Source organism: Phyllostomus discolor, chromosome 2 (assembly GCF_004126475.2).
Source record: "Phyllostomus discolor isolate MPI-MPIP mPhyDis1 chromosome 2, mPhyDis1.pri.v3, whole genome shotgun sequence".
NCBI classification, from domain to species: Eukaryota; Metazoa; Chordata; class Mammalia; order Chiroptera; family Phyllostomidae; genus Phyllostomus; species Phyllostomus discolor.
The window spans coordinates 32,523,132-32,550,163 of record NC_040904.2 but is presented as its reverse complement, the minus strand read 5'-3'; the positions used below and the strand labels follow the sequence as shown (position 1 = coordinate 32,550,163).

The window sequence follows — 27,032 nt, the reverse complement described above, 5'->3', positions numbered from 1 at the left end:
TAGAATGGACTTTGTCCCAAGTCAAGTTGGGACATTGCTGCCTTGGATGGCTGCTGCAGAATTATCTAAAAATCCCTGCTTATTTCTTCAGAATTCTGCCCTGTGTGATTGTTTCACACACTCCAGATTTAACACAGCTCATTGAATATTCAGCCAGGCTTAAAGATTTTATTTGATGGTTATTTCAATAATAATTATAGAGGCTGCCAAGCTCTCCTTACCCTGTTAAAAAACAAACACGAAAAATAAACCTGCCATCACAACACAATAAAATCACAATGGTAAGATGTTTTCACGATATCTTAAAACTCATTTTTGTGTTTCTTGAAGGACTGGTAGACCTATTGAAAACTTGTAACCAAACACACTCAATTAGTGGTCATTGTTATCAATTATTTTTATACATTTCAGAAGCGTTTGTTAACCCACTCTCTTTTCTTAAAAGAATGTTGTCAACTTGAATTTTAACATTTCATTAAAACAAGACCACTAGTTCACCTATCTAAGTGTTTATTCAATTGGAGGCCAATGGAATCATTAGGATTGATGAATTTTGTGTTTTTCTTTTTAAAATCAAGGTTAGAAGGCAGCTGGCAGAGGCCTTTGTAAGCTTCTTAAATGTTTCCCTGCATCTGAGTTTCCTTTTTACACATGTGTGTCTACAATTTTCTCCATTCTCAAATCAATTTTAGGAAAGATCCACAAACTGGCATGTCTTTTTTTCATCTTTATTTAAAGGGGCTGAAGTGAAAGCAAAGAAAAAAAAAAGGAAAAAAAGTGGAATCACCAAGAAAACCCTAAACAAATAAAGTGCAAACACAGAGTGACAAGCACACTCAGACCCTGGATTGGTTATGGATGAGACGACAAGTATATGATGAAATTAATGACCCTCTGTCAACTTTTTAGATCTCACTTTTAAAGAGAATGGACCAAAAATCAATAGCCCCCAAACCACCAGTACTCCAGTGAACCAGTCTTTCATTTATCTTGCTGTTGGCACTCAGATAGAAATGCAGCCAAGCACGGCACCGAGCCTTCCCTGGGCGTCATCATCACAGGCACTGTGTGAGCACCCCAGTTCAGGGTCAAAGGTGTGCGCATAGGCTTCTTGGAAAAGGACCCACTCCTAAATACCAATCCCAGCCATCACTTAATTCAGCCGGAAGCCTGTTTGGCATATGCATATCAAGTGTTTGGGCCTCTGAAGGTTACCTGTTAGCCAGTCAAAGTGGATGGCTAGGGATTCTATTCCACTCCAGTTTTAAACCTTAATTCCTCAAATGTTATACCTTGAGTGTTCAGATGGCAGAAAACTACGACTTAGGATCAAAGTGAGGTGGACACAAGATTTTTAAAATGCCAGTTTGTATAGACATGTGGTTTTGTACCACGACTGCAGCTGCGTTCCTAAGCACTGTAGTTTCTGAAAACCTTTTCATAGAGAAGCTCAGATAAAATGCGGAGGTTATATTCAGAATACTATGAGCTCAAACCCTGAAGGTCAAGACAGATTCTGTAATTAAGTGAAATGATAAAACATTGAAGATGCCGAATGAGTTGTAATGGAGCTTGTAATTTTTATGGGTATTGTTAGAAGTAATCACTTATCCCCAAGACTGAATTTTCTAGAAATAAAATTGGACGTACATCATGAGGATTTTCCTACAGTGAGAAAGCCGTATTAAAATGTGAAAGATAAATTAATCCAATGCCAAGTGTTCAATAGCACTGTTAACAGCTGAGGCCAGAGTGAAATGAAATGATGTCGTTATGTTAAAATGGATGTCAACACACACAGGAAAAATCAGTGTAAAACCAGAAAGATCACATTTTGATGATAATCTAAGACTAGCAAAGTGCTGGCCATTTATCTGGCATTGTCCAAATGGAATCTAATCAATGATTGTCTTTAAGCTTTGTATTTTATTTATATAACAAACACAGAGAGCTCAGTATGTGTAGCCACTATTCTGAACACTTTACATATAATGATTCATTTAATCTTCATAACAATACTAGGAAATGGGCGTGTACTATTGTTATTGGTTTAGTTTTGCAGATGTGAAAACTAAGGCTCAGCAAGGTTAAGTAACATGGCCAAGGGCGCTTGGCTACCTAGTGGCAGAACTGGGATTAAAACCTAGGCAGCCTGGCCCCAGAATTCAGGCTCTTCATTTTTAAACAAGGCTGCTACAAAATAATGAAAGAACTTAAACAGAGTAAGTTTAAGTATAAAATAGATGAGAAGAATGTAAACCAGGAAATTTATTAGTAGTGTGTTTATTTTTTCTTCTAATAATATCATTAATTACTTTGTTATCAGATTTTTTAAAGGGAAAAATTCTTCCACATAAGAGAGGTGAACTAAGGAAACATTTTCAAAATTTTAATGTCAGCCCTGGCTGGTGTGGCTTAGTGGATTGAGTGCTGGCCTGTGAACGGAAAGATTGCTGTTTGATTCATGGTCAGGGCACAGGCCTGGGTTGCGGGCCAGGTCCTCAGTTGGGGGTGCGTGAGAGGTAGCCTGGTCAATGTTTCTCTCTTTCTCTTCCCCCTCTCTAAAAGTTAATACATATTTTTACTTTATTAATTTTTTCTAATTTGTTTTCTTTATCAGCATGGATTATTAATAATATTTTCTTAATATTATCTTTTGTTACTGTTTTTTGATTACCATTTAGTCCCCTATACCCCCTTCTACCAGCAGTCACCACACTGTTGTCCAAGTCCAGGAGTCCTTTTTCCTTTTTGATCAATTCCTCTGCCCGCTAAACACCCCACCCTGCAATGAGCTCTCCATCTATCAGTCAGTCTCTGCCCTCCTTGTTAGTTCAGTTTGTTCACTGGATTCCATATATGAGTGAAATCATGTGGTATTTGTTTTTCTCTGACTGGCTTATTTCATTTAGCATAATATTCTCCAGGTCCATCCACACTGCTGCAAAGGGAACATTTTTCTGCTTCTTTTTTTATAGCTGTGTAGTATTCCATTGCGTAAATGTTCCATAGTTGTTTTATCCATTCATCTATTGATGGATACTTGGTCTGCTTCCATATCTTGGTGACTGCAAATAATGCTACAATTAATATTGGGGTGCTTATGTTCTTCTGAATTAGTGTTTTGGGTTCCTTCACATATATTCCCAGAAGTGGGACTGCTGGGTAAAAAGACAGATCCATTTTTAATTTTTTGAGGTAACTCATACTGTTTTCCAAAGTGGCTGCACCAGTGCGCATTCCCATCAACAGTGCACAAGGGCCCCCTTTCTCCACAGCCTCGCCAGCACTTATTCTTTGTTGATTTATTCATGATGGCCATTCTGACAGATTTGAGATGGTATCTCACTGTGGTTTTAATTTGCATTTCTCTGATGATTACTGATGTTCAGCATTTTATCATATGTCTATTGAAAATCCATATGCCCTCTTTGGAGAAGGGCCTACACAGCTCCTTTGCCCATTTTTTAATTGGGTTGTATTTTTTTTTTGGTGTTGAGTTTTGTAAGTGCTTTATAAATTTTGTGTATTAACCCCTTATCAGATGAATCAACAAATATGTTCTCTCATTCTGTGGGTTGTCTTTTTATTTTGTTGATGATTTCCTTTGCTGTGTAAAACCTTTTTAGTTTGATGTAGTCCCATTTGTTTATTTTTACTTTTGTTTTCCTTGCCTGGAGAGAATATCTGGTAAAACATTTCTATGAGCAATGTCCAAGATTTTGCTGCCTATGTTTTCTTCTAGGATTTTTATAGTTTGGGTCTAATATTTAAGTCTTTGATCCATTTTGAATTTCTTTTATTGTGTTATATAAGAAGGTGGTCTGGTTTAATTTTTCTGCACATATCTGTCCAATTTTTCCAACACCATTTATTGAATAAACTATCTTTAGCCCATTGTGTGTGCTTGCTTTCTCTGTCAAATGTTAATTGACTATAAAAGTGTGGGTTTATTTCTGTGTTCTCTATTATGTTCCATTGATATATGTATCTGTTTTTATGCCAGTACCAGGCTGTTTTGATTACTCTTGTCTTGTAGTATAGTTTGATATTAGGTAGTGTGGTTCCTTCAGCTTTGTTCTTCTTTTTCAGGATCACTGTTGCTATGTGGGTCCTTTTGTGGTTTTATATAAATTTTTGAAATATTTGTTCTAGTTCTGTGAAATATGTCATTGAAATCTTAATAGGAATTTCATTGAATCTGTAGATTGCTTTGGGTAGTATGGACATTTTAATGATATTAAGTCTTCCTATCCATGAACATGGTATGTGCTTCCACTTACATGTATCTTCTTCAATTTCTTTCTTCAGCGTCTTATAATTTTCTGAGTACAGGTCTTTTACATCCTTGGTTAGGTTTACTTCTGGGTATTTTTTGAAGTAATTGTGAATGGGATTGTTTTATTAATTTCCCTTTCTGTTAGTTTGTTATTGACATATCAAAATGCAACTGATTTCTAGATATTAATTTTGTGTGCTGCTACTTTGCTGAATTCATTTATCAGTTTTAGTAGTTTCTTCATGGAATCTTTGGGGTTCTGTATGTACAGTGTCATGTCATCTGAAAACAAGATAGTTTTACTTCTTCCTTTCCAGTTTGGATGCCCTTTATTTCTTCTTGTCTGATTGCTGTGCCTGGGACTTCCAGTACTACGTTGAATATGAGAGGTGAAAGCAGACATCCCTAGCATGTTCCCCATTTCAAGGGGAATGCTTGTAGTTTTTGCCCATTGAGTATGATGCTGGCAGTGGGTTTGTCATATATGGACTTGATTATGTTTAGATATTTCCCTCTGTTCTTATTTTGCTGAGAGTTTTGATCATAAATGAATTTTATTGAAAACTTTTCCTATATCTATTGATAAGATCATGTGGCTTTTATCCTTCATTTTGTTTATGTGGTGAATCATATTTATTGCCTTGTGAATATTGTATCAATCTTGAATTCTCTGAATAAATCCCACTTGATTATGGTGTATGATCTTTTGATGCATTGTTGTATTTGGCTTACTAGTATTTTGTTGGGGATTTTAGCATCTATATTCATCAGGGATATTGGCCTATAATTTTCTTTCTTTGTACTGCCTGTATCTGGTTTGGGAATTAGAATAATGCTGGCCTCATAAAATGAGTTTAGAGCCTTCCCTCCTCTTGAATTTTATGAAATAGTTTGAGGAGAGATGTTAGTTCTTCTGGGAATGTTAGGTAAAATTCACGAGCAAAGCCATCTGGTTCAGGGCTTTTGTTTGTTGGGAATTTTTTGATTACTGCTTCAGTTTTACTAGGTGTAATCTGTGTATTCAGAATCTCTGATTCTTCCTGATTCATAAAATAAATAAATAATTTTTCATGTTAAATATATTTAACATTGATATTTGGAGCCTGACACATTGACAGGAAGGCAGAAGAACTCTGTGAGAACTTACTAAAAGTTTTACTATTTAATATTTTATTTAATTTCTTATCAAAAGAAAGAAAGCTGGGACAGTTTATTCTCCACATAGACAAAGATTTGATGGTGATGACTGTGAACAGTAATAGAGCTACTCTTTTTCTCACTTCCTTGCAATGGCGTAACCATTGGAGGGAAATTATTGTACGTAATAAATTGATATCAAGTAAAGGTACCATTTAAGGTGATCCATATGGTCATAAAGCCCAATACATTTAAATGAATTATACAGTAATTCCTCATTTTCCTGGAGAGCTTTCCCTACTCTTTTCTCACCTAATATCTTTCTAATTTGCTGCTTTTGATTTAGAGAGAGTTAGGAAAAGCAGAGAGAACAAAGGTAAATAAGTAATGCAGTGATAAGAACAAGGATAGATAAAGTAATAAGCAATGCATGTGGGCCCGCAGTGCTTTTGGATAAGCAGTGTACGTGAGATCTATACTAGTGGGACATCTTTATGGACAACCGGGATGAGTTCTGGATAGTGGATTGCGATTTTTCTTTTGTTTAAAGTCCAACAAAGAATATTGATGTTACAAACTCTGTTTTAAAGATGTGGTTTATATTTGAGTGCATATGCCAAATGCAGTATAATTTTACGCTCTGAAATTTAGCAAAAAAACTGCTTTGAAATGTCTTCAAAACAAAATTTTTCAGTGTCTCCATTATTTGTCTTGGAAATGTTAGGAAACCCCAAATGTTAACCTCTAACAGGTACATATGCAAGAATACTCACAGAAACATGACCTCATCGGATAATTAGAGTAACATTATCGTGGATGTGCCGCTCTGACTTCCATTGAGCCCTTGCCCTTCAGGCTGCTTTGGCTGGCTTGTGGGCAGTTGGGTGTTCTCTTAGCCCTTCCCACACCATGGGTGTCTCCCGGCAAAATCATGGAAACTTCCCATACTGAGTTGAGCTCTTCTTTGGTCAAGGGTATATAGAAAGTATAATCACGTGCCAAAAAACAGGTGAATGAAGAAAACTTTCTCACATTACATATTTTAAGTCTCCTAATAAAAATATACTTAATAAAATATAATTTGCATATATACTTGGTGTTTGACACCATGGCAATGAAAATGCAAATTTTCACTTAAAAGCAAATGAAGCACAGCTTATTACATTCTCTCAACTACCTCCAACTCCAATGATAATTGAATTAGAATATTTAAATGTATAACTTGATATGCTGAAATATTTAGGTTTCTCAATTAAAGCAGAGCAAGTTAAAGAAACTTTTCTGATATGACTAAATCATCCAAATAAAAGTTTGGGTGTATTTAGGGGCGATGTTAGAGTTTAAATGAGAATCATTGTCTTCTTTTTATTTTGTTTCCATTCCTATGTTGATGGAGGCTCGACTATCCGTAGGCAGTATCCAACTCCTTGTACATTTTATCCTTTAAGTAGGGACGGCGCTCACCTGCTGAAATATCTCTTAACACTTTTAGCAAAACCAGATGCCAAGCTCCGTTTTGTACACTTATTCAGTTGAAATAACTAATGTAACCATTACACATTAATCTTTAAAACAAACCATCTGAACAACAAACTAAGTACGCCTGGGGAACAGATGGAGTTTTTATGTTTTCACACGAGCATCAAGCTGATATCTGTGCAAGATAAACGATGCTGCACAGGAATCTGTGCTTAATCCTTCTATTTTCCAATGGGCTGGCTCCTTTTCTAATGCCCGTGTCTGGGAAGGGGAGCAAGCCCATGTCTTTGTACTTAAACTGAATTGTGAAATTACATCTCTGTGTTATTTTTATATGCTCGAAGTCATATAAATGTGTGTTCACACTGTCCATGAAATACTTGAACTGAACATTTGTTTAAGTGACAAAAATCGACTTTTTATGCCCACCATCTTATTGAATTGGGCTTTGAAAACTAGTTTTTCTGACTAATTAAAAAGAAGGCCAGTATATATGCTTTACATATGAGCATGTTGTTAAAAGTTTGCTTTTTTTTTTGCTGAGCTTTTATAAAAGACAATGTTGGCATTAAAAAAAAATTTGTCATTAAGACACTTTCAAAATAATTTTTCTGTTAAATTCTGGAATGTGAAATTATATTTGCATTTGGCAAATTCATTTATAAATAATGAACATTTTTTACAGCAGTTTTTATAGCAGCAAACTTATTTTTTGAATTTGAAAGGGAAAAAAATTTCAAACTACTATCCAAGACTATTTCCAGTTGTTCATAGGATGTGTTTCAAGTGTACTATGGGTAAATAAAATAAACAGAACATAAAAATGTCAAGTCTTCATTTTTTCTGCATCAAACTCAGTAGAAAAATTTACTGATTTGAGAACCAACATAGGAATTTAAGAAATACTTATGGAGCATCTCCTGTGTACCAGGCACCGTATCAGACATTAAAGATACAATGATGTAAAATGGAAACCCTCCTGTTCCCTGCTCTCAAGGTACCCTGGTCTAGAAGGCCACTGCTGTGTTCTTTTCCCTCTCCCCCCTGCTGGCAGAGATGGGATGGGCGCTAAGTGAAAACATCTGGCTGTCTGACTTTAAGCCCATCATTCGGCACGTGTGCAATTTTCTCAGCAACAGCCTTGCATTTTGGTGTAAGAATAAACTATATATAATGCTTGAAATCTGGCATGTTAAGCCGCTGCCTATTGATTGAAAGTCTGTCCAAATGAATAGGCACTCTCTGGTGCTCATGACCACCCCCAGCGGCTGGAGGGGTTAGTTGTTGGCAGACTGTGTCTCTCACTGCGTGTGAGGGGTCGTGGCAAGCCTGCTCAGAGGCATCTAAGATTTGCTCTTTGCTTTTGAAATGCCACCAGAACTTGGTGATTGAGAGCCAAACTGCATGCTCTGATAGTGAATTTGGAGGGGGAAAATGAAGCTTTATGATGAAGGCAAAGTAAGAAGGTAGCTCTGCTACAAAAATAGCGGTCCATCATTTTTGTGACCATATGTGAGGTAAAGGCCTAACGTGAAACCTGCTCACCAGGCTTCCTGCTGCTCCTCTGGGCTGCAGTATCTTCGGAATTAGCTGAAGCCTTTAATTCCCCATAGGACACCCTAAATCTTGCTTTCCTTTAGGAGTTAAAGAGCTTCCTTATCTACTGTATGTTCTTAGCTACTGTTAATTTATACCCTCAGATAGCTGTGATTAATTTATATACCCTCACTTCCAAGATCCTGTTTTTTTTTCCAAAAGCAGATAGCAATATTTGTTGTTATTTATTGCTGTCTCTTTTTAGATCTTTGTGAACTTACCCAGAATTGCTAGAAAAAGCTCTGCAAGGGGAACCCAGAAACCTGGGTCTTTTGCTGCTATTTCCTGGCTATATGACCTTGGCCAAATCTCTGAACACTGAAAACTCAGTTATCTTATAAAAATTCGAAGACGCAGTGACACATTTCTTTGCAGTCCTAACATTCTAAGGATTCTCTAAAACTTGGCCATGCCTATGAGTTTCCTCTGGGTAGCAGCATTAAGTGTTTGTCATCCTTTTCAGATAAAAATGTCTTCTAAAAACACCTTTTTAAAAAAATATTTTTTATTTATTTTTAGAGAGAGAAGGGAGGGGGAAAGAGAGAGAGAGAGAGAGAAAAACATCAATGTGCGGTTGCTGGGGGCCGTGGCCTGCAACCCAGGCATGTGCCCTGACAGGGAATTGAACCTGCGATGCTTTGGTTCACAGCCCGCACTCAATCCACTGAGCTATGCTAGCCAGGGCTAAAAACACCTTTTTTTTATGTCCATCCACACCACTGTTTCTGTCTGAAGTAATGAATCTGATGAGATCACAGCTTAAACCATTTTAAAGTTACTCATTTTATAGCTTTTCAGTTTACATCCATGGGAGACAAAATCAGGAAATACAGGAGGTGAGGTGGTAACCAGTAGAAGTGTGAAACCCAGCAGAACTGAGCAGTCCCCTCGTGCCCAGTATCCATACGCCCTGGGCTTGGGAAGAAGGACCCCTCGGTACAGTTGCTTGTCTGTTTCAGAAAGCACGATAGTTTTGCTCAGGAGCCGGCTTCTCAAGCTGCAGGTTTACTGGCTGAGAGGGAACAGGAAGGCAAGGAGAGCACCTAGTAAAAGATAGGGATTATATTCCAAAAAGATCCTGACCAACTGATACCTGAACCTGGACCATGATCTCCCATGGTCCTCAGACTTTCCCATAGGTTATCAGATTCCCCATCACGGATGTTTTTGACCCTTACTTAATCCCTGTGTTGTACTAGTCTTTGCTATCATGCCAATTTCTTTTATTTCCTCTTTTGGCTATTGATAAAACCTGGACTCATGGAATCTGTAATGGACTGGTCTTGCGGGGAGAGGGGGGTGTCCACTGATATTTGTTCAATTTCTTGCACTGCAACTGAATCCACTGCTGGTGAGATTTGCTCTAACTCTCCGGGAGGGTAGGAGCCCAGTTCATGTAAAAGAATAAATTTGCTTCAGATAACACATCCTTGCACCTTGTTCCTAGAATAACTCAGATGTTCATGCAAATAAATGTAGTCTCCTTGTAACTTAATTGCCTCTGCTATGAATGACTTGTAAACATGTTCATGTCGTCTAATCTTTTTGATTCTCAGTTTGTGAGATGAGGGTATTGAACTCTATGATAGTCAAGGTCTTTTCCAACTCTGAAATTCTATGACCCGATACTTCTATTGTTTAGACAGAGAATAGGTCTGTTCTTAAATGTTCTGTATTAGGCAGTAATCCAAGTGGACTTTTTAAGAATTCACATAAGAAAACAACATTCTCCCATAGACTTCTATAGGATGAAGAGAGGGCCCATCCACTATTTGTTTGCTCTCTGTGGGAAAGCTATTCTTTTTTTCCTCTTTAAACAATATAAGGAAATAACTTATCTTTCACAATTTTTGGATTCAGTTCATGGAGGGTGTCAGTATTGTCTAATGTTCCCAATGGGGACGTGGGAGTCAGAGATCCCAAGACTTGTTCCCAGCTTTTCTGCTCCTTGTGTGACCTTCAGAAGCTGTGGGACGACTCCTAAGGCTCAGTGTGTCTGCCTGAGAAGTTGGAATCCTCTATCTCTACCACAGGGAAAAGTTTTTGGAAAAGGATCACAGCAGCCTGAGGGGTTAAGATGATCATCTTTGGTCTTCCAGAGCTTGGGTGGGTTTTGTTCTCACGTGCTTCTCGACTGCCTAGCCCCAAGAGCTTTGGCACAAGTAGTATGGGATACAGTCTCACCAGCCTAGTTCAGAAACTGCAAGAATTCAGCCAGAATGGGTGGCCTGAACTGGAGATGACCATTTGTATACATGAGAATAGGTTTGCTATGTAAAGTATTAATAAATAAAGTTGCAAAATATGGAAATGCAGGACTTGGGGGTAGATGGTAGGGGCACAGAGACAGAGGCCAAGCCTGCAGAGTTTGTTAGAAACATCCTTTCTTTTTTTTTAACTTTTAGTTTTCAATTACAGTTTACTAGAAGCATCCATCTCTACATAAACAATTACCATCTTAATTAAAATGAGTCCTAGCTATTGATTAGGCTGAACTGATTCTTCTATATTACTGTAGTTATTTTCAGTGATAACTGGAAACTAAAAACAACTTTTGTATATTATCCAGTCAGTTTTTAGATATAAGTACTTAGTAAAGTAGTGTGACAAACGTAATATGATTTTACTGGTTTTCCCAAATTTCTGTAACCAGTGGAGTTTTACTATGGTCAGAAACTTGAAACAACCAGGTGCTCCTCAAATCTCACATGTACAGAGCGGAAAGTTAGTGTTGCTTGGAGTTTCGCAGTGACACTGTTTGATTCAGAAATAGCCTGGTTTTCACATTCAAATCAAACCCTAGGACCTTGCTCCAAGAAATACCGGGTCAGGAAAATAATTATGGGTTGAGGAAAAATCACTCAGTTGTGTTTTGGGATCTCACTGTCCTGAATCAACTCCTCGAGTACAACTGGGCCAGCATTGCATCAGTGTACATGAAATGAACATTCCGATTTCCCAAGCAAATGTGACAGTGTGAAATGCTCTAAAACAACCTCCCCAGTACAGGTAGAAATAGACATTTTGGATATGTACTCCTTCAGCCTTTGTGTAAGGGAATCGAGTCATCATTCAGACACGTTTAAATGCTGCGCTTGAGCTGCCTTTTTGAGAGGGGAAGACGTGCTGGAGCTGCACCACGATTCATCACGGTAAACTTCATTTGGTGGACACATTACAAGGGAATAGGTTCTCTGTCTCCTAGGAAGGGCCTCAGCTCGACATTACTTCCCAATCGCCCCGCTCACCACAGCCCCTTTATTTCTTTGTAGCCTGGACTCTTAGTACAGCATGCGGCTACATTTGGACCAGAGGCCCCCAACCTGTGAAAAATTCAGATAGCTATAGAAGTAATCAAAAATACCAATAAAGTGTCACCGGTCCTCACCGGTGATGTGGGATGGCGGGTGAGTGAGATATAAAAATGAATCATGAGGCGAGACATGATTGCTGCTCGGGCAACCGTTTCCAAATGTGAGTGCACCCAGGTTGCATAAATGGTTTGGAATATTCTCCGTTAGGCCAAAAGGCTTACAGGTAAGGCATCAACTCATCAGGTTCCAAGGCCCCCAGGGACCTGGGAGGCAGAAGAGTTGTTGCTCAAGTGGTTGAGCCAAAAACATTTATATCCGGGCACTGTTGGGTAAGTGGCATTTGTTGACAGGAACTGCTTGGAGTAAAGTTGGTTTTAAAAAATAAGCACCACAGCTCTCTATGTTTAATACAGGAAGCTGTCTGAGGTGTAAAGAATGGTTAAGTAAATGAGTGGGATACCATTAATCTTGGTTTGTTTCAGCACTACATCTTTAGCAGTTGAAGGGGGTGGGGGGGGGGTTGGGTGAAGAAAAAGACTTGCTCCCAGCTCATAACCTGAGTGTTAAAACTGATGTCCTTCCCATTAGGGCTGTAAACTCATTAGCACATGGCAATTTATCCTTTTTTATTTCTTCTCAATTATCCTATCATCCATTGTATCTGGGTCTGATTACCCTTTCCCAGAGTCAAACATTATCTTGTAAATCATTTGCTTTAAGTCTAAGCCTGCCATTGCAGTGCCTGGGATTTGCTTAGGCAGGTAATAAATCAATTAGTATTAAACTTGTGGTGTCATCTATTTTCTTTCCTTCTGCTTGGAAAAAGGAACACCTGAAAACCTAGCTTAGGTTACCTCACATTTCTGGCCATGCTTCTGAACAACACAGAAACATTTGCACTTAGTCAAGGGGGGAAAAAGATAAGGGAAAACAAAACAAGGGATCTACATCTTCAGCGTGTGCCTGGAAGGCTGATGGCATCACAAGTATGTGGCCCTCGTATTTCAGAGGTGACACTTTTAGTAATAATTGGGAACATCTATTATTCAAACATGGACATCAGAGATTCTGTTTAAGGGAATAGTCTCATTTTTATGTCCAAAACAGAATTATGGAGCCAAAAGGAAGGCCGCAGTTCATTTTTTTCCTTCTATTTTTCTTTTGTGTATATTCTGCTTGTCTGTACACATACAAGTGGGTCTAATGTAACCAGACAAGAACAGCTGAGTATTTTTTAGGTCATTGTCCTTCCCTTCCCCTTACATTCTAAAGGATGTCTCTACTTCTTTTAGATATTGTACTCGTTTACTCATTGATTTTATCTTCATGCCCTAGATCTAGTTTTCAATCCCTTTGGCTGAGATTCTCCACGGGGAGTCCAACCAAACAATTGTAGCTCAAAAGTAAGTCCTCTGAGTTGCTAATTTAAAGAAAAAAAATCCTCATGGATATCTCAACAACCAGTAGCCTCTCCTAAGAGATGCCCCATGGGCTATAAATCAGTGGAGATGCCTACCCTCCTGGTGGAGGAAGCGTGCCTGGAACAGACTGTCAGACACGTGGCAGCATCCCCTAGGGCAGCTGCTTCTGGCCCTGGAGCACAGCAGTAGAGCCTGGGGCCCCATACGATTGGAGGGACTGAAGGACAGTTAATAACATTTGGTTCTGGGTCAGGCTTCTTGGACTGCAGACAGCCCGGCTCCCTGGATATACTTTCCTCTTAAATGTCCTGCCGGTGTTCTGCCCCACATCAGCTTTCCCTACCTGCTTCCGGTGGTTCTTCAGTTTTCAGACCTTAGCTTTTCACAGTGCAGAAGTATATCCAGTGAGAACATACAAGGAATCTTCCTTCCAAGGGTTGAAAAAAGAATCCTAATTAAGAAACCTGATTTATTTGTTATTCATACTGGTTAAGCTCTTGGTGCGTAGTATTATGGTGGGCACAGGACAGGGTCCAAGTGGCTCCACCCTGACGGAGGGGCTGATGGGAATACTCAGGAATGGTAAGAAGCTTTTCCTTCAGAGCCTGGACTGTGACTCATGGGGTGGGGCTTGTTACAATGCAGACTCTGATTCTGTAAGTCTGCAGTGAGCCTGAAATTCTGCATTTCTAACAAGCTCCCAGGTGGTGGGGATGCTGAAAGTCCATGGCACCTTATACATATTTTTTCTTATGGCAAGGATGACTTTTTACCTTGGTTCAGCCATTTGTGAAAGCATTCTCTGTGCCCTGCCAGGTACCAAGCTCCTGGAGAAAAGGCTGTGACAGCCTTGCTTTGGCAACCTAGGAGGTAGGGGATCTAAACACACTTCGCTTCCTAAGCAAACTAGTTTGGTGATACTGATCACTTCCACTGAAATCCCCGGACTTCTCTTTTGTGCAGTTAGGGGGTCTGGACTAGATTTGGGGTGTCATTTAAAAGCAGGAGCAGGAGCGAGTGAGCAAGAAAAGTGAATGAGAAAGAGTTGTGGAAGGATTGTGGTGGACCCAAGAATGGTTGTGATGTCTACAGGGTGTGGATCCCACCTTGCCAGACGTTATAAATGTTTGAGAAGCTGGAAATCCAATTTTTAAAATTAATTTAAAATCCTCTCCCTTTTAAATGTTGACAGATAAGATGAATTTTTTTTCAAGGAAAAGAAACACACTGGGAATGGCCTAAAATACTTTAGCAGGCCAAAGAAGGCCCACATGCCAGCTGTTTGCCCCTAGCCTAAACCAAGCTCAGAAGTCTTCTTCCAGCACACATGTAAGAGCTACATTTATAGACATTAGTCAGATCAAGACAATGAGAGCCACATTTATGATGGACAAACCAAACCAGCTCTGATGGTGGAGTGCAGGAGGCTGGTGTCTCGGCACTGCAGGCCTTCCTGAGTTTTGCTCCTGTGATGGGTGCAGGGGCTGTGCACCAAGCACCAGCAGGCTCTGTGGGCTGTCCTGAAGGTCTCTGCTCCACCCATGACTCACAGTTGGGTTTGTTGGTATGTTTACTGTTCTGGGTATTACCATACATGCTCTGGTTTTTGAGGCAGCGATGCTCTGCTGTGAAATGCTCAAGAACTGTAAGAGTCCTTCTCATAGAGACACTTGTGGCTTGTAGGATAGTTCAGGGAGGTGACAGCTCATAAGTCCCAGAGGAATAATCTTTAAGTTCTTTTAGACCCATTTAGTAGGAACCATTCATTTGATTGTCAAACTTACATTATTGACTCAAGTGCCATCACTTGCCCTGATTAGAGACTATCTCACTTTCCCCAGAAGTGGCTCAGTATAGATGAGGAGATGTACGTTATGTCATCATGGATATGAACATTGGGGAGGGATGCAGTTCTTTGCATAATGTTATTGGTTGTAGAAGGGAATTCAGGATCACGCACAGTGTTACAAGAGCTGTATCTTTGACAAGTACCCACATTAGGTCCATATGTAGTCATTATTTTCTTATGTTCCATTTTTCTGACTTGAGTTCTCTGGAGCTAAGGCCGTAATGACACTTAGCCCACTTAAAATTCTTTTTATTTTTACCCCTCTCTGGTTGTGTAATTGTTCCATTCACATTATGGAGATGTGTCATGTCCTGAATTTTATATCCTGGAAAACATGCAGTAAGTCCAACTTGTTCAGACATGATGACACCACACAGACACGGCTGATTGTGAGGGGAGACAAATGGTTTCGGCTTCGATGTGAGAGAAGAACTGGAGTTTCTGGCCAGCATTAAATATTTATAAAGCAGCCAATCTTTGGTACTCATCGGGGAGTGTTTCTGCATGAGGCTGTCAGGCTTTATAATTAGTTATGGGACTTACTATTATTTGAGTTTTTGCCATGCTATTTTCTGCCTATGAAGGACCATTATTTTAAATGTGTAATAAGAAGAAAGAAATATTGTTGGGAAAGTGGTAGCTTTTCATTTTTTGAACTTTTGAATAATAATTTATATGTTACAGACTTGGTTTAGTAATGACTTTGTTTTTTTTTATCATCACATTTTCAGGGATCATGTTAAACTAAAATAATGATTTTGAACTTCAGTATAAGGTTTTAAAACATCCTAAATTCCAGGAACTTCGTAACATCTCGCTTCATTAAAGCTTCCTTCTCCTGTTGGAATACCATAAGCTAAAGCAAAAACGAACAAAACAAAAAGAAGGCTCTCATTTTCTTCTGGCAAATCACTGTCTTTTGATTATTGGCAGCAATGGCCTTGTTAATACTTATGGCATTTGTAAGTATTAAGAAAGGGCTTCTTTTTCTGAAAGAAAGTTTCTATGTTACAACCATAAACTCTTCAGGGGGAGGGGGAGAAAAACAACCCTCCAACCTTAATAAAAGTTCCCAGCAAAACCATTAGGGATTTCAATTATCAAGCTTTTCTCAAGACTCTTGTAAAGGTTATTTGTTGAACAATTTCTCCCTAAGAGTGTATGACAAATTACTCGCTTGGCACTATAAATGATGCACAAGCCCTTTAATTAGAATCTAGCACTCGATATCTTTAAGACCTCCTAACATTTCTTAGTTAATATTATTCCTCATACGCCTTTCCGAGGAGATGAGGACTTGTTTGCAGAGTCAAAATGAGTGATGGAGGAGGGTGGACAGGGACCTTGCACGGGGCTGGGGAATATCCAGGAGCCACACAAAGAAAGGAAGGCTCTGACCCCAACAAGTTTTGATTGCAAAGGCGACTCTGATAACAGAGTTTTTTATTATCCATTGCTTTTAGCCTTATTTACCATCAGGCTTCTCTTGCCACAAGCATGCCTTTTAGTTCTGACAGTCTTGAATTATGGCCATTGTGGGATCCTATCTCATTAACTGAAATGGGAGAATAAAACATCAAACAATCATAAAAATAATTTGGCACTGTGAAACCACTTAGGAGCAGCTGTCAAACAGGTTGGAAGATAAACTTCTAAATAAAAAGAATAGAGAGAGCTGCAGTGTCTTGCCATATGCTTCCCTGGCATTATAGACTCCTCAATAATATGAAGTGCCTGTGTTTATGCAGAATAGTCCAGACACTCCATATATGATATTGATTATGCCTTAACCCCAATTTAGTAAAGACCTACTCCTCCTTTTCCTAATCAGATATTGCAGAAGCAGTTTTCTGAAAGAAAAAAAAAATGTCCCTAATGCCAAGCCATATTTTATCGGTGAAGGCTGTGGCGAGAGATAGGGCTTTGTCTTGCCTGTCATTGTGGCTTGGAGCCCAGTTTTAGGACAGCAAGGCCCCTCTGGGGCTCTTCTCCAGCAGTTTCCATCCAGCGACTCAAAAACATACATCTTTATCAAGCTGTTGTTGTCAGACAACATTAGATAATTAATAGGCCATTTGTCAGCCTGCACAAAACATGTTAAAATCCCAAACACAATCAGGATAAATATAGATGCTTGCTCTCTGAAGGCTTTTTGTTCTGTCATGCAGCCATTGCAGGCAGATATTTGCTATTAAACAAGACTCATTATTAATCACATCTAATGTTAATTAATTAACCACTTCTGTGTATTGAGGGCTCTCTGTGACTTTCAATTGTTTTAAGAAGCTAATTGGTAACTTAGCAGTTTACATCTCAGTTACTATTTTTCATTTCATGCATGTCAGGATTTTGCTCAGTGATATATATTTATTTGCATTTGAGAAATTTCCCATAAAAATCCAGCATTTAAATGTAACTGCAAGAAATGATTGGGACCATGAAAGCTGTAGAAAAGTATGTACTTGCTTTTGCTGTTTTTAGGCCTAGCTCCTTAAAAATAACTTGATTTTTTAATATTGTTTTTCAAATCTTACTGAAAAATGGAAATATTCAATCTGACTTACAGTAGATGATGAAAATAAGGATAGTAACCAGGCTCAGCCAAACAAATGAAGTGTGTTGGTGTGTATTCACTCATCCATTCATTCAACAAATATATGGTAAGTGTGTGTAGTCAGTTATTGGTCAGGTCTAGATCCTCTGGGGAACCTGGCCTCTCTGAAGCCAGCACAGAACTGAATTTCAGTGGTTTCGAACTGTGAGCTACTGGAAAGTAAGGTCTTAACCTCCGTAGTACACACCTCCTTTGTGTCTGGCACTGTGCTCTTCTGCAGGATGGATGCTCAGTTTACATTCCTTCAACTGAATCAGCTCAGTTCAGCAAGTGTAAATGTCAAAGTCCTGATCCACTCATGAAGGAAGATGAGTGATGTGATTAAAGAGAAATAATAACAACAGCAACGCTGATTCATCCTATGTTCATGTAGCACATTCCAATTTACCAATAGCTTTCTCATACATTACCTTACTTATTTTTTAAGTTGTTATAGCACTCATTCTACGAATGAGGAAAGGGTCTGTTTCTTAAGCAGATTCAAGCTCTGTGTCCAGCACCCAGCCTTCCCTGGGAGGAGCTTTGCTCTGGCAGCCTACCCATCTGTAGTTTTGTAATGGGGCACGTGACATGAGTTGTGGTGACATGGCTTACCAGTGCATCTGGTCATATTGATTGATTCCTGCTGGAAGCTTTGATTTATTCAAAGATTTTATTATTGGTAACTATTGTTTGGGAAAGTTCATTCCAAAGTATCACATATACAGAAAAGCACTGCTAGAGACTATAGTACTTTGAGAGGAGAAATTATTTGAAAATTTTATCACATAAACAGGGAAGCAGATGTAAGGGGAAAAAGTAGTTCTTCACCCATGTGCTTTAAAAATCTCAACTAATGATGGACCTTTATGCTCATCATAAACAAACCATGTCTATTTAAAACACACCTGTGAGGATTTTTCACTTATTGTGAAAATACTTTTAATGTCTTCTATAACTTTTGTTTTTTTTTTTTTTTTAGTTTTAGCAGTCTTTTTTCTTCTAGATTTTATTTATTTTTAGAGAGGAAAGGGAGGGAAAGAGAGAGAGAGAGAAACATCAATGTGCAGTTGCTGGGGGCTGTGGCCTGCAAGCCAGGCATGTGCCCTGACTAGGAATCGAACCTGCGATGCTTTGGTTCTTCTCTAACCTTTATTTGTATATATTTCACTACTAAATATTTTTTGCCAACTTTATTTTAACGTAGAAATAAGAATCATAGTAACAATCATTGATACCATATACTAAAGACACCTGCATAAAGAATAGCATACAGATATAATTATAATAACATTGTTCACTGAGACCTAGACTGTTTTCTTCATTATTAGGGACCTTGTAGAACAGGGATGAGAAAGGACCAGAAATTTGCCAATAGTCGCTGACATGGATGGTGAAGTAATTGGATACATATTTTGTGTTAAACAAACAAACAAACAAACAAACAAACATGTAACAAACCAAAGATACAACAGCCAAACCAACATTTTCTACCTGGTTTCCTTTTTCTCTATAACCACATTAAGCCTATAATTCACAGCTAGGATGGCTAGTATTGTTGTAGTGTGTATCTGCACATATTTTCACAAGTAGAATTTCTTACAGATATTTTTGGTACCTTTAAAGGTGGAAAATAAGATGCTGTGGGCTTGTGAATGCTAGATTTTGCATTTGAGTTTTTTAATGATCTCAACTCTTAAGGTCTAAAATAAGAGAGAAAGTATGTGTGAGTGTGTGTGTGTGAATGTGTGTGTAAAGTGATTCATTTAATGTCCAGATACATAGGGCACGTAAAGCACATACAACGTGCACAGAACAACTGCAGAGCTTAAATTGCTTTATCCCTGTTGAAGTGCTGTTGTTGAATTATATGTAGGGTGGGGAAAGATGACTGGATTGAAAAATGTCCTTTAGCCAACAAAGATCTAGATTGGAATTTAGCTTAAACCAGCCTGAGTGATATTCCAGAGGCTTTTATTGCTGGAAATCATATTGAATGGAAAACAGTTTCACTAAAGTGGAAATATTTTATATCACAGGTTGCCATACTCTAGAATACAATTATATGGCTTTTGCATTCAGTTCCCATTATGAGCTTGTGAAAGATCCTTTTCTTCTTTTATAGGTTCTTAGCTTAATTTGTAGTAACAGCTCTTGACACAGAGCTTTTGTGAAAGTCCCGCTTTCACTCTTTTAAGGTAACCTCAGTGGTACGTGTGTGTCAGGAAGTGGGGAGATTGGCCACGTTGACTGAAGCCATTATCGGGATCTTTGCGTTTTCCACGCTCTCTCTGCAGTAAAAAATGAAGGGGCCCTTCAGGGGAACACAGCGTGACTTCAACTGTCTTTTCTGGCCCCCTTTTTTTGTCTTTTTTTTTTTCCATTTTGCCCTGAAGATGTAAGCGGCTGTTGTCTGGAGGGGGAGGAAGAGATTTTTCCTAGGGATGTTAATTTCAAGGCTGAGTGGCTCTCAGTCACCAGGCCTCGCTGGAAGTATCCTTCAAGACCTGCCCGCCGGCGGCAGGGGTCCGCTGGTCTCACCTGCACGGAGCACCGTCTGAAGAAAAGGGCAAGAACTTTCCGAAGGTTTTTTAATTAGCGCTTTAGTGTCTTTGGCTTTAGACTGCTTGTTTGTTAATTCTTGCAGTGATTTTCCTCCTGGTGGTATGTGTTTAAAGCATTAAATTGTGAACTTCCCGTACAGTCTTCAAGGCTTCTTACTCAAGTGGTCAAATAGGTTTCTGTTAGTGTGTTGAGCATGACACATAATTTAGAAATAATATTTGTTTTGGCGTAGCCCAATAACTATAAAATCAAGATACAAACCAGAAAAAAAAATTTTAAGACTGTAATGCTATTTTAGTGGGAAATGGTCTATTCCCCAGACGCAGCAAGAAGCTGCTCTTGTCCAAATTATGAGTTGTGAAACTCTGCTTCAGATAATAAAAGAAAGCAAAATTGTTGAAATGTTATTGAGACATAACTTTTTTTCCCCTAGAGTCAGTTCTTTGTTGCAGACAGAGTAAGGAAACAATAAGGCAGCAGCAATCTTTCTATAATATTCTTCCCGAGAAATAAGGAAATTGGAGAGAATCAACTCCTTAAGTTTACACCTTCTCTGTAAACTTGGGCCTCCAGTTTGTCAGACACCATTAAGGAAAATAAGGATGCCAGTCAATCACAGCCGGCGGTTTGGTTTTATTTCCCTCTGCCCCGGTAGTATCTCATCCATCCTCTATTTACATACTGCCTCAGACTCACATGCATGGTGTTGGATAATGAGATATTCAACACGGTTTAAAACCTGCCCACCCCACCAAATTATTAAGCTATTTCTAAACAAGAAATAATGCTGAGAGAAAATTTGTATTAGCTTGATTGATTATCTTATTTTAATCCATATTAAAGCTTTAAGTCTCTAGGCGTGGCTCTTTACTTCTAACACCTCATAAATTATAGCTATAATGAAGCAGTCATTTATCCTGAGCTGATGATAAATGGCTTGCCCTAGGAGGAACTGAAGAATAGGCAAGTAGATCATTTTCATATTTGGTGAAAACAATATTAAGTACCCAGACCTCAGTGATTGCCCTAATAAATGAATAATCTGAGGTGAGGGGCTTGGCAGTCAGTGTAAAAAATAACCTGAGCTTTCTCTGTCATTTGTCAGGCTTTGCTATGACAGCATGCATTATGGGTAAATGAGCAATCAGCAAGAACTATGTTATGGCTGGGATGTTTTTGAGAAATTTATCATATGCATTGCTTGGTACCTTAAGACCTTAAGGCTTAATGGCTATAGTGCATGACTGCAAGCGAGCACAGTTTCTATTTACCATGGTATGCTTCATTTGTGCTTCAGCTCTCACCTTAAAGAAAGAAAAGACCTTTCCAAATGAGCTTCATTTGGCTTTATTTTTAAAACTTGAAAGTGATGTGGATGATGTTCTATCTCTGTGTCGATAGACAATCCTCCTGGTAGACTGGCTTAAGGAGAATTTGGAGATCTGAATTGCAATGAAACTGTAGGGTCAGAAATTTATCAGCATGTGAAGATGTTAGAAGTCTGGATGCCAAAGGATTAGGAGCCAAATGTGTTATGGAAAGTGGCATCACCTACTGATGATACTATCTATTATTGAATGGCATTTAAGGGTTAAATGAGTTTTTCACCCCCCCCCCCGCAACCCACCAATGAGTTGATCTCTTTGATTTATTACTGAATCGGAAATAACCAAGAGTTGTTGAGATGTGAATGCCTCATTGGAATTATGCAATGTGTTATGACAATATCTGACTCATTATGGTTTGCTGCCATGTGTAGTAAAAAATGAAACCAGTATCTGAACTCTTCTTCCCAGGCCAGAAATCTCTCAGCCACACCCCTGTCTCACTCCTGTGAATCCCATTCTGAAATATTTGGTCAGGGAGAATGTGGTTATACCAGTGATCTCTGCTGCCATAATCCCTACAATTTACAGGTGACTTTGAAGTTAGGTACACATCAAAATCAAATTCTGGTGTTAACCCTAGTTGGATAAATTCATTCGTTTATTATTCTGAAATCATTTTCCTTCTATGTAAAACAGAGAAAATACTATCTTGAAGCATCATTGTGTGGTGTAAATGAGATAATGTATGGAAATTGCTTAGCATGGGGTAGAGGATTTATAAATATTCAGTCAGTTCCATGTCTTCTTAACACTGGTCAGACGTGAACACTGTCAAAATTCAAAATTAGATGGCATTTTAGAAGATACTGTGTCAAGGCCAGTTGTTTGCTACGTTAGAGCAAGATGCTAGTGAGACAAATTCAATTAAGTGAGAGCGTTTGTTGAGAGTCTACTGTGAGTCAGGTTCCAATGATGAGATAAATATCACTTTGTCACTGGTTACCAGGACCATTGTAATAACTCCTTATTTCTGCCCCCACCTCGCTTTCATCCAAGAACTTTTCCAGTTTCTTTTCCAAAATACAGAGCTGATCATGTCATGAGTCCTAGCTGCCAAACCACTTAACATCACAAACAAGGATTTTCATAATATGCCTCAGACCTACCATTTCGGCTTTATATCGTGTACCCTTCTTTATGCCTAAACTCCAGCTACAAAGAACTACTCACTGGTCCTTCAATATGTTAGTCACATGCACGCTTCTCTTTGCCTAGATTGTACTTCCTCTCACTCGGCTGCCTTGATATGACCAAATCTTCATGCAACATGCATCTTTTAAAATTTCAGATTTGGTGTGTAGCCTTCCCTGGCTTTCCAAGTTGCAGTGGTTTCTTCCTGTTAGGTGATCCTGAGTACTTTCTGGGTAATGGCCCACTCACCATTCTGTGCAGTGATCCTCTGTTTTTATGCTCTGGTTCCAACTCTGAATTGTTTTGAGGATAGGGACAATATCCATTTCACTGTTTTATTCCCAGAAATTAGCATGGCACCTGGAACGTAATGGGTGCTTTATAAAGGTGATTTGTAAACATGGACTTAGTGAGAAAACAGTTCTGCTTTTCTCTGAACACCTCAAACTCAAAGTCAGAGAAGTTCTCAGCAGGAGAGAGAGTGGGCAACCACACATTCCTTGCTGTGATCTTAACCTACAGATCCCCACCTATTTCTTCCCTTGATCAAATAAAACTCCTAAAATGCTGGGTTTGACTGGCCTTCCCCAGTACACTGAATGAGAGGGTGAGTTTTACAGGCCATGTGAGGGAGGGTGGTGCAGGACCAGGAAAATGTTAGAGTCTAAGTGCCAGAGGACTTAATTCCTCTGCCCCAGGGAATTCGAGTATGTCCCCGTGAGGGTTCTGGACCTTCACGGGACAAGGAACTGGGTGATTCTGGCAATTTTGTTTAGATCTCAGGGTTGTGAGGCGGCTTCCAACTAAGTTCTAGATTCTAGGTAAAATGAAGGAGTTGGATTTTAATCTTTTAAAATACGAGGACTCCTTTTTATAACATAAAAATTTATAGATCTTTAAGTACTATTGATTGACAAAGTTATACTAAAAAAAATCTACTGGGAATTCAAGACAACTTTTAATTAGTTTTGTGTTTAGTGGACCACAGCAGCACGTGCAGGGAGTGGCATGACCCGTCCAAATGGGCACGTGGGCAGGAGTACCGTGTGGTACCTAAAAGCAAGGGATCTTTTTGGCCAACACTTGGTGTATGGTCATGGGCAACTCTCTCAGTCTTAATTTTCTCATCTGCAAAGCAAAGGTGGTGGATGGTAGTGTAGAATTTAAGATAATGAAACAAAGAAAAAACACAGTACCCAGAGCCATTATCTGCTTAGTGAGTTATCAAGAATGGGGAGGAGGTTTAGCAAGTTCTGTGATAGGAGCTCCAAGCACTTGCCTGTGGAGGAGGATCCACATTATTTGTTTAGGGTGAGAGCGTCTGTCTGTCGGGGAAGTTTGGTGGGTGTGTGTTGAGGTCCCTGCAGGAAGGATGGGCCGTGCTGACAAAGGCCTTAGGCTACCTTCCTTGATGTGAGAACTGAGAGTCCTCACAGGATTTGAGAGTGAGGGCGACACGATCAGAATGATGCTTCAGGAAGTGCTAAAAGGATTTGAAAGTAGACTGGGTGAGAGAGCCTGGGACAGGGAGAAGTCCCATGCATTTCAACTCATAAAGCTATCCGCATAAAGAGAGTCCTCAGATGCAGTGATGGGAAACCTGTGAAAGGGTGAGTCTGGGGATGAAAATTTGGAGATTCTAGGACATTCTCTATTCTTTTCTTTACTCACTTCTTCCTGGGTAGTTTTGTGCACATGTATGTGAGCACAAAAAAAGTCTACGAATGCCTCAACTTCACTTATTATACATGTGTTTTAGGGGTATGGGGACATAGTCAAACTTGTGAAACTAGCTAAACCAGTAAAATCTATCCTCAGCAAATGTATGATCAGTCATTTATGGAGAGAAAAAAAGTTCTGGGTAAGGATCCTGCCTTGGCCACCTATTGGTCATGTACATTTATTTACACAAGGTCTTCAACCTCATTATGCCATTTTTTAATTTGAAAAATTGAGGGAACCGGTATTTAGTATTACTGAGGATTCAGTGAGGACATTATATAAAAAAATCATCATTTGTTAGATGTAGATTATCTGCTATAACATTAAATGCAGTGGCTTATCTAAAAAAATTGTTTCCCTACCAGGGATCAGTCTTTTTTTTCCTCTTTTCACGGCTTTCTTCAGTTTTATTGATTAATTGATTGATTTAATTTTTATTTAATAAATTTATATTCCCGTCACCCAAATCTGCTACCCCAACTGCTTTTGGTAACCACCAACCCATTCTCTGTATTTATGATTTTTAAAAAAATGTTCCCCATATCAGGGAGATCTCTCTACTCAGTGAGATTTGTGGACGGACAGGGCTCTCTGACAACAAGAGGGGGGAGAAGCAGGCTAAAATATATAGCGCTGAGAGTCCTTTTCCATCTTCAGAGAGAACCGAGTTCCCAGGGGCAGCCGGACCCCTCCTCTGCCCCAGAGAGGGTTGCTGATAGGCTGGCCGAGGCAGAGCCCTGCTGCACTTGGGGGTGAGCAGGGAAAGCGGCAGATCCAGGATTGCAAGTGGGAAGACAGTGGTGGGGGGGGGAGTGCATTGTCTTCTTGAAGAGTGGAGAAAGGAGGCAAGCCTTATAAAAGAGGAGGATGGTTGAAGATGAAAGTTTTTGGATTGGATGGGATAGCAGCTGCTGGCAAAGCCAGAGAAGGGCTTTCAGGGGAATGATGGGAGCAGAAGTCAGGCTGTAGCCTCAGCTGTCTGAGGGCAGACAGAAGAAGTGTTTTTTTTGTTTGTGTGTTTTTTGTTCCCTTGTGTTTTAACGTGGTGTTTGACAGCTAAGGAGGGCAAAGCCATTACAATAAAAACATGATTATTTAAGGCGACTGTATCGCTCAGATTGCAATATTAATTTGGGGAGGAAATTGGGACTATGTTTCTTCCCCTTTTCCTTCCTGCCATAGAAAATAGTGCAGTGCCTTGCACGTATTAGGTACTCAATACATATTTGACAACGGGCATGAGTGAACTGAAAGGACCTAATGTGGGCAGCATGAATGGGGCCTTTGTTGTTGGCTCTTTGGAAGAGAGTCAAGGAGACTGCTCACAGGGAAGAGGCCCTGGGTGGAATTTCCAGTTACAATTTATTCTTTTCCATGGAACATCAAGAAATTTCAAAGCAGATACGGAAGAGAATTCCCAGTTCTGGAAAATACTTTCGAATATTGTGAATAGAAAAATAATCTGCCCTGACTGGTGTGGCTCAGTTGATTGGGTGTCATCCCGTGAAGCAAACGGTTGCCAGTCCCATTCTGGGTCAGGGCATGTGCCCGTGTTGGGGGTCTGGAACTGGGTCAGGGCATGTGCAGGAGGCAACCGATCGGTGTTTTTCTCCTTCTTGTTCTCTCTTTCTAAAAAATAAATAATACATACAATCTTTTAAGGAAAGAAAAAGAAAATAATCTTTATAAACTTACAGTTGTTTTTGATACTGTGAGGAATCTGTTCATCTTTCAAAGAAATTTAATCGTTTAAATTCAACAGATAATTACTGAGCACCTATGGAATGCAAGGTGCTGGAGTAGGTTCTGTGAGGCATGTTGAGAAACAATACAGACCTCCATTGAAATAACTGCAATATGAAGAAACCTACTAGGGTCATAAAGACACTACTGCATTTGACCAATTCTACTGTATGTTCAGGGTCAAAAACTGCAAATGGAAAAAAATGTGGAAGCCTCAGTGATGGCTTTTCCAAGGTTGTGGGCCTGTAAGTCCAGGAATGGAAGAGAAACCAGTCAGAGTAGCCCTGGACCTTCGTCTCAGCAACCTCACTTTTAGGAAACTCTTGTTATTTATTTGTTTTCACTGTTTCTCTTTCTTTTTGTCACTGAATGTTAGCAGTCACTTTCTCTATAATTTCCTTAATACAGTTCTTCAGTGTGAAACATCTGAAGCTTCCTTTACATGCATGGGAGAAATTAGGTTCGCACTCCTAACTAATCAGGATGCTTACATTCCTATGTCTTAGAAATTATTATACCTTGTTGCTAGTTCCCTCCTACATCCTTTCTGTTTGCTAGGAAACTAAAGTAGATTAAAACTCTCTGATTTATACGTTAATAGCATATGGAAGTTACTCTTAAGAAATGTAACTGAGCCCTGGCTAGGTGACTTAGCTGGTTGGAGCATTGCCCCGTATATCAGAGGGCTGTGGGTTTGATCCCTGGTCAGGGCACATACCTAGGTTGCAGGTTCCATTCCCTGTTGGGACATGAGGCAACCAGTGGATGTTTCTCTCTCACGTGGATGTTTGTCTCTCTCTCTCCCCATTCCCCTT

The 27,032-nt window shown here is 39.3% G+C and overlaps 1 protein-coding gene across 7 annotated transcripts in view; it reads left to right on the top strand.

Moving 5' to 3' along the window:
* The window catches only part of MECOM (MDS1 and EVI1 complex locus), a 551,819-nt gene that overhangs the window by 192,551 nt on the left and 332,236 nt on the right, over nucleotides 1-27,032 (top strand). The window lies entirely within an intron of this gene.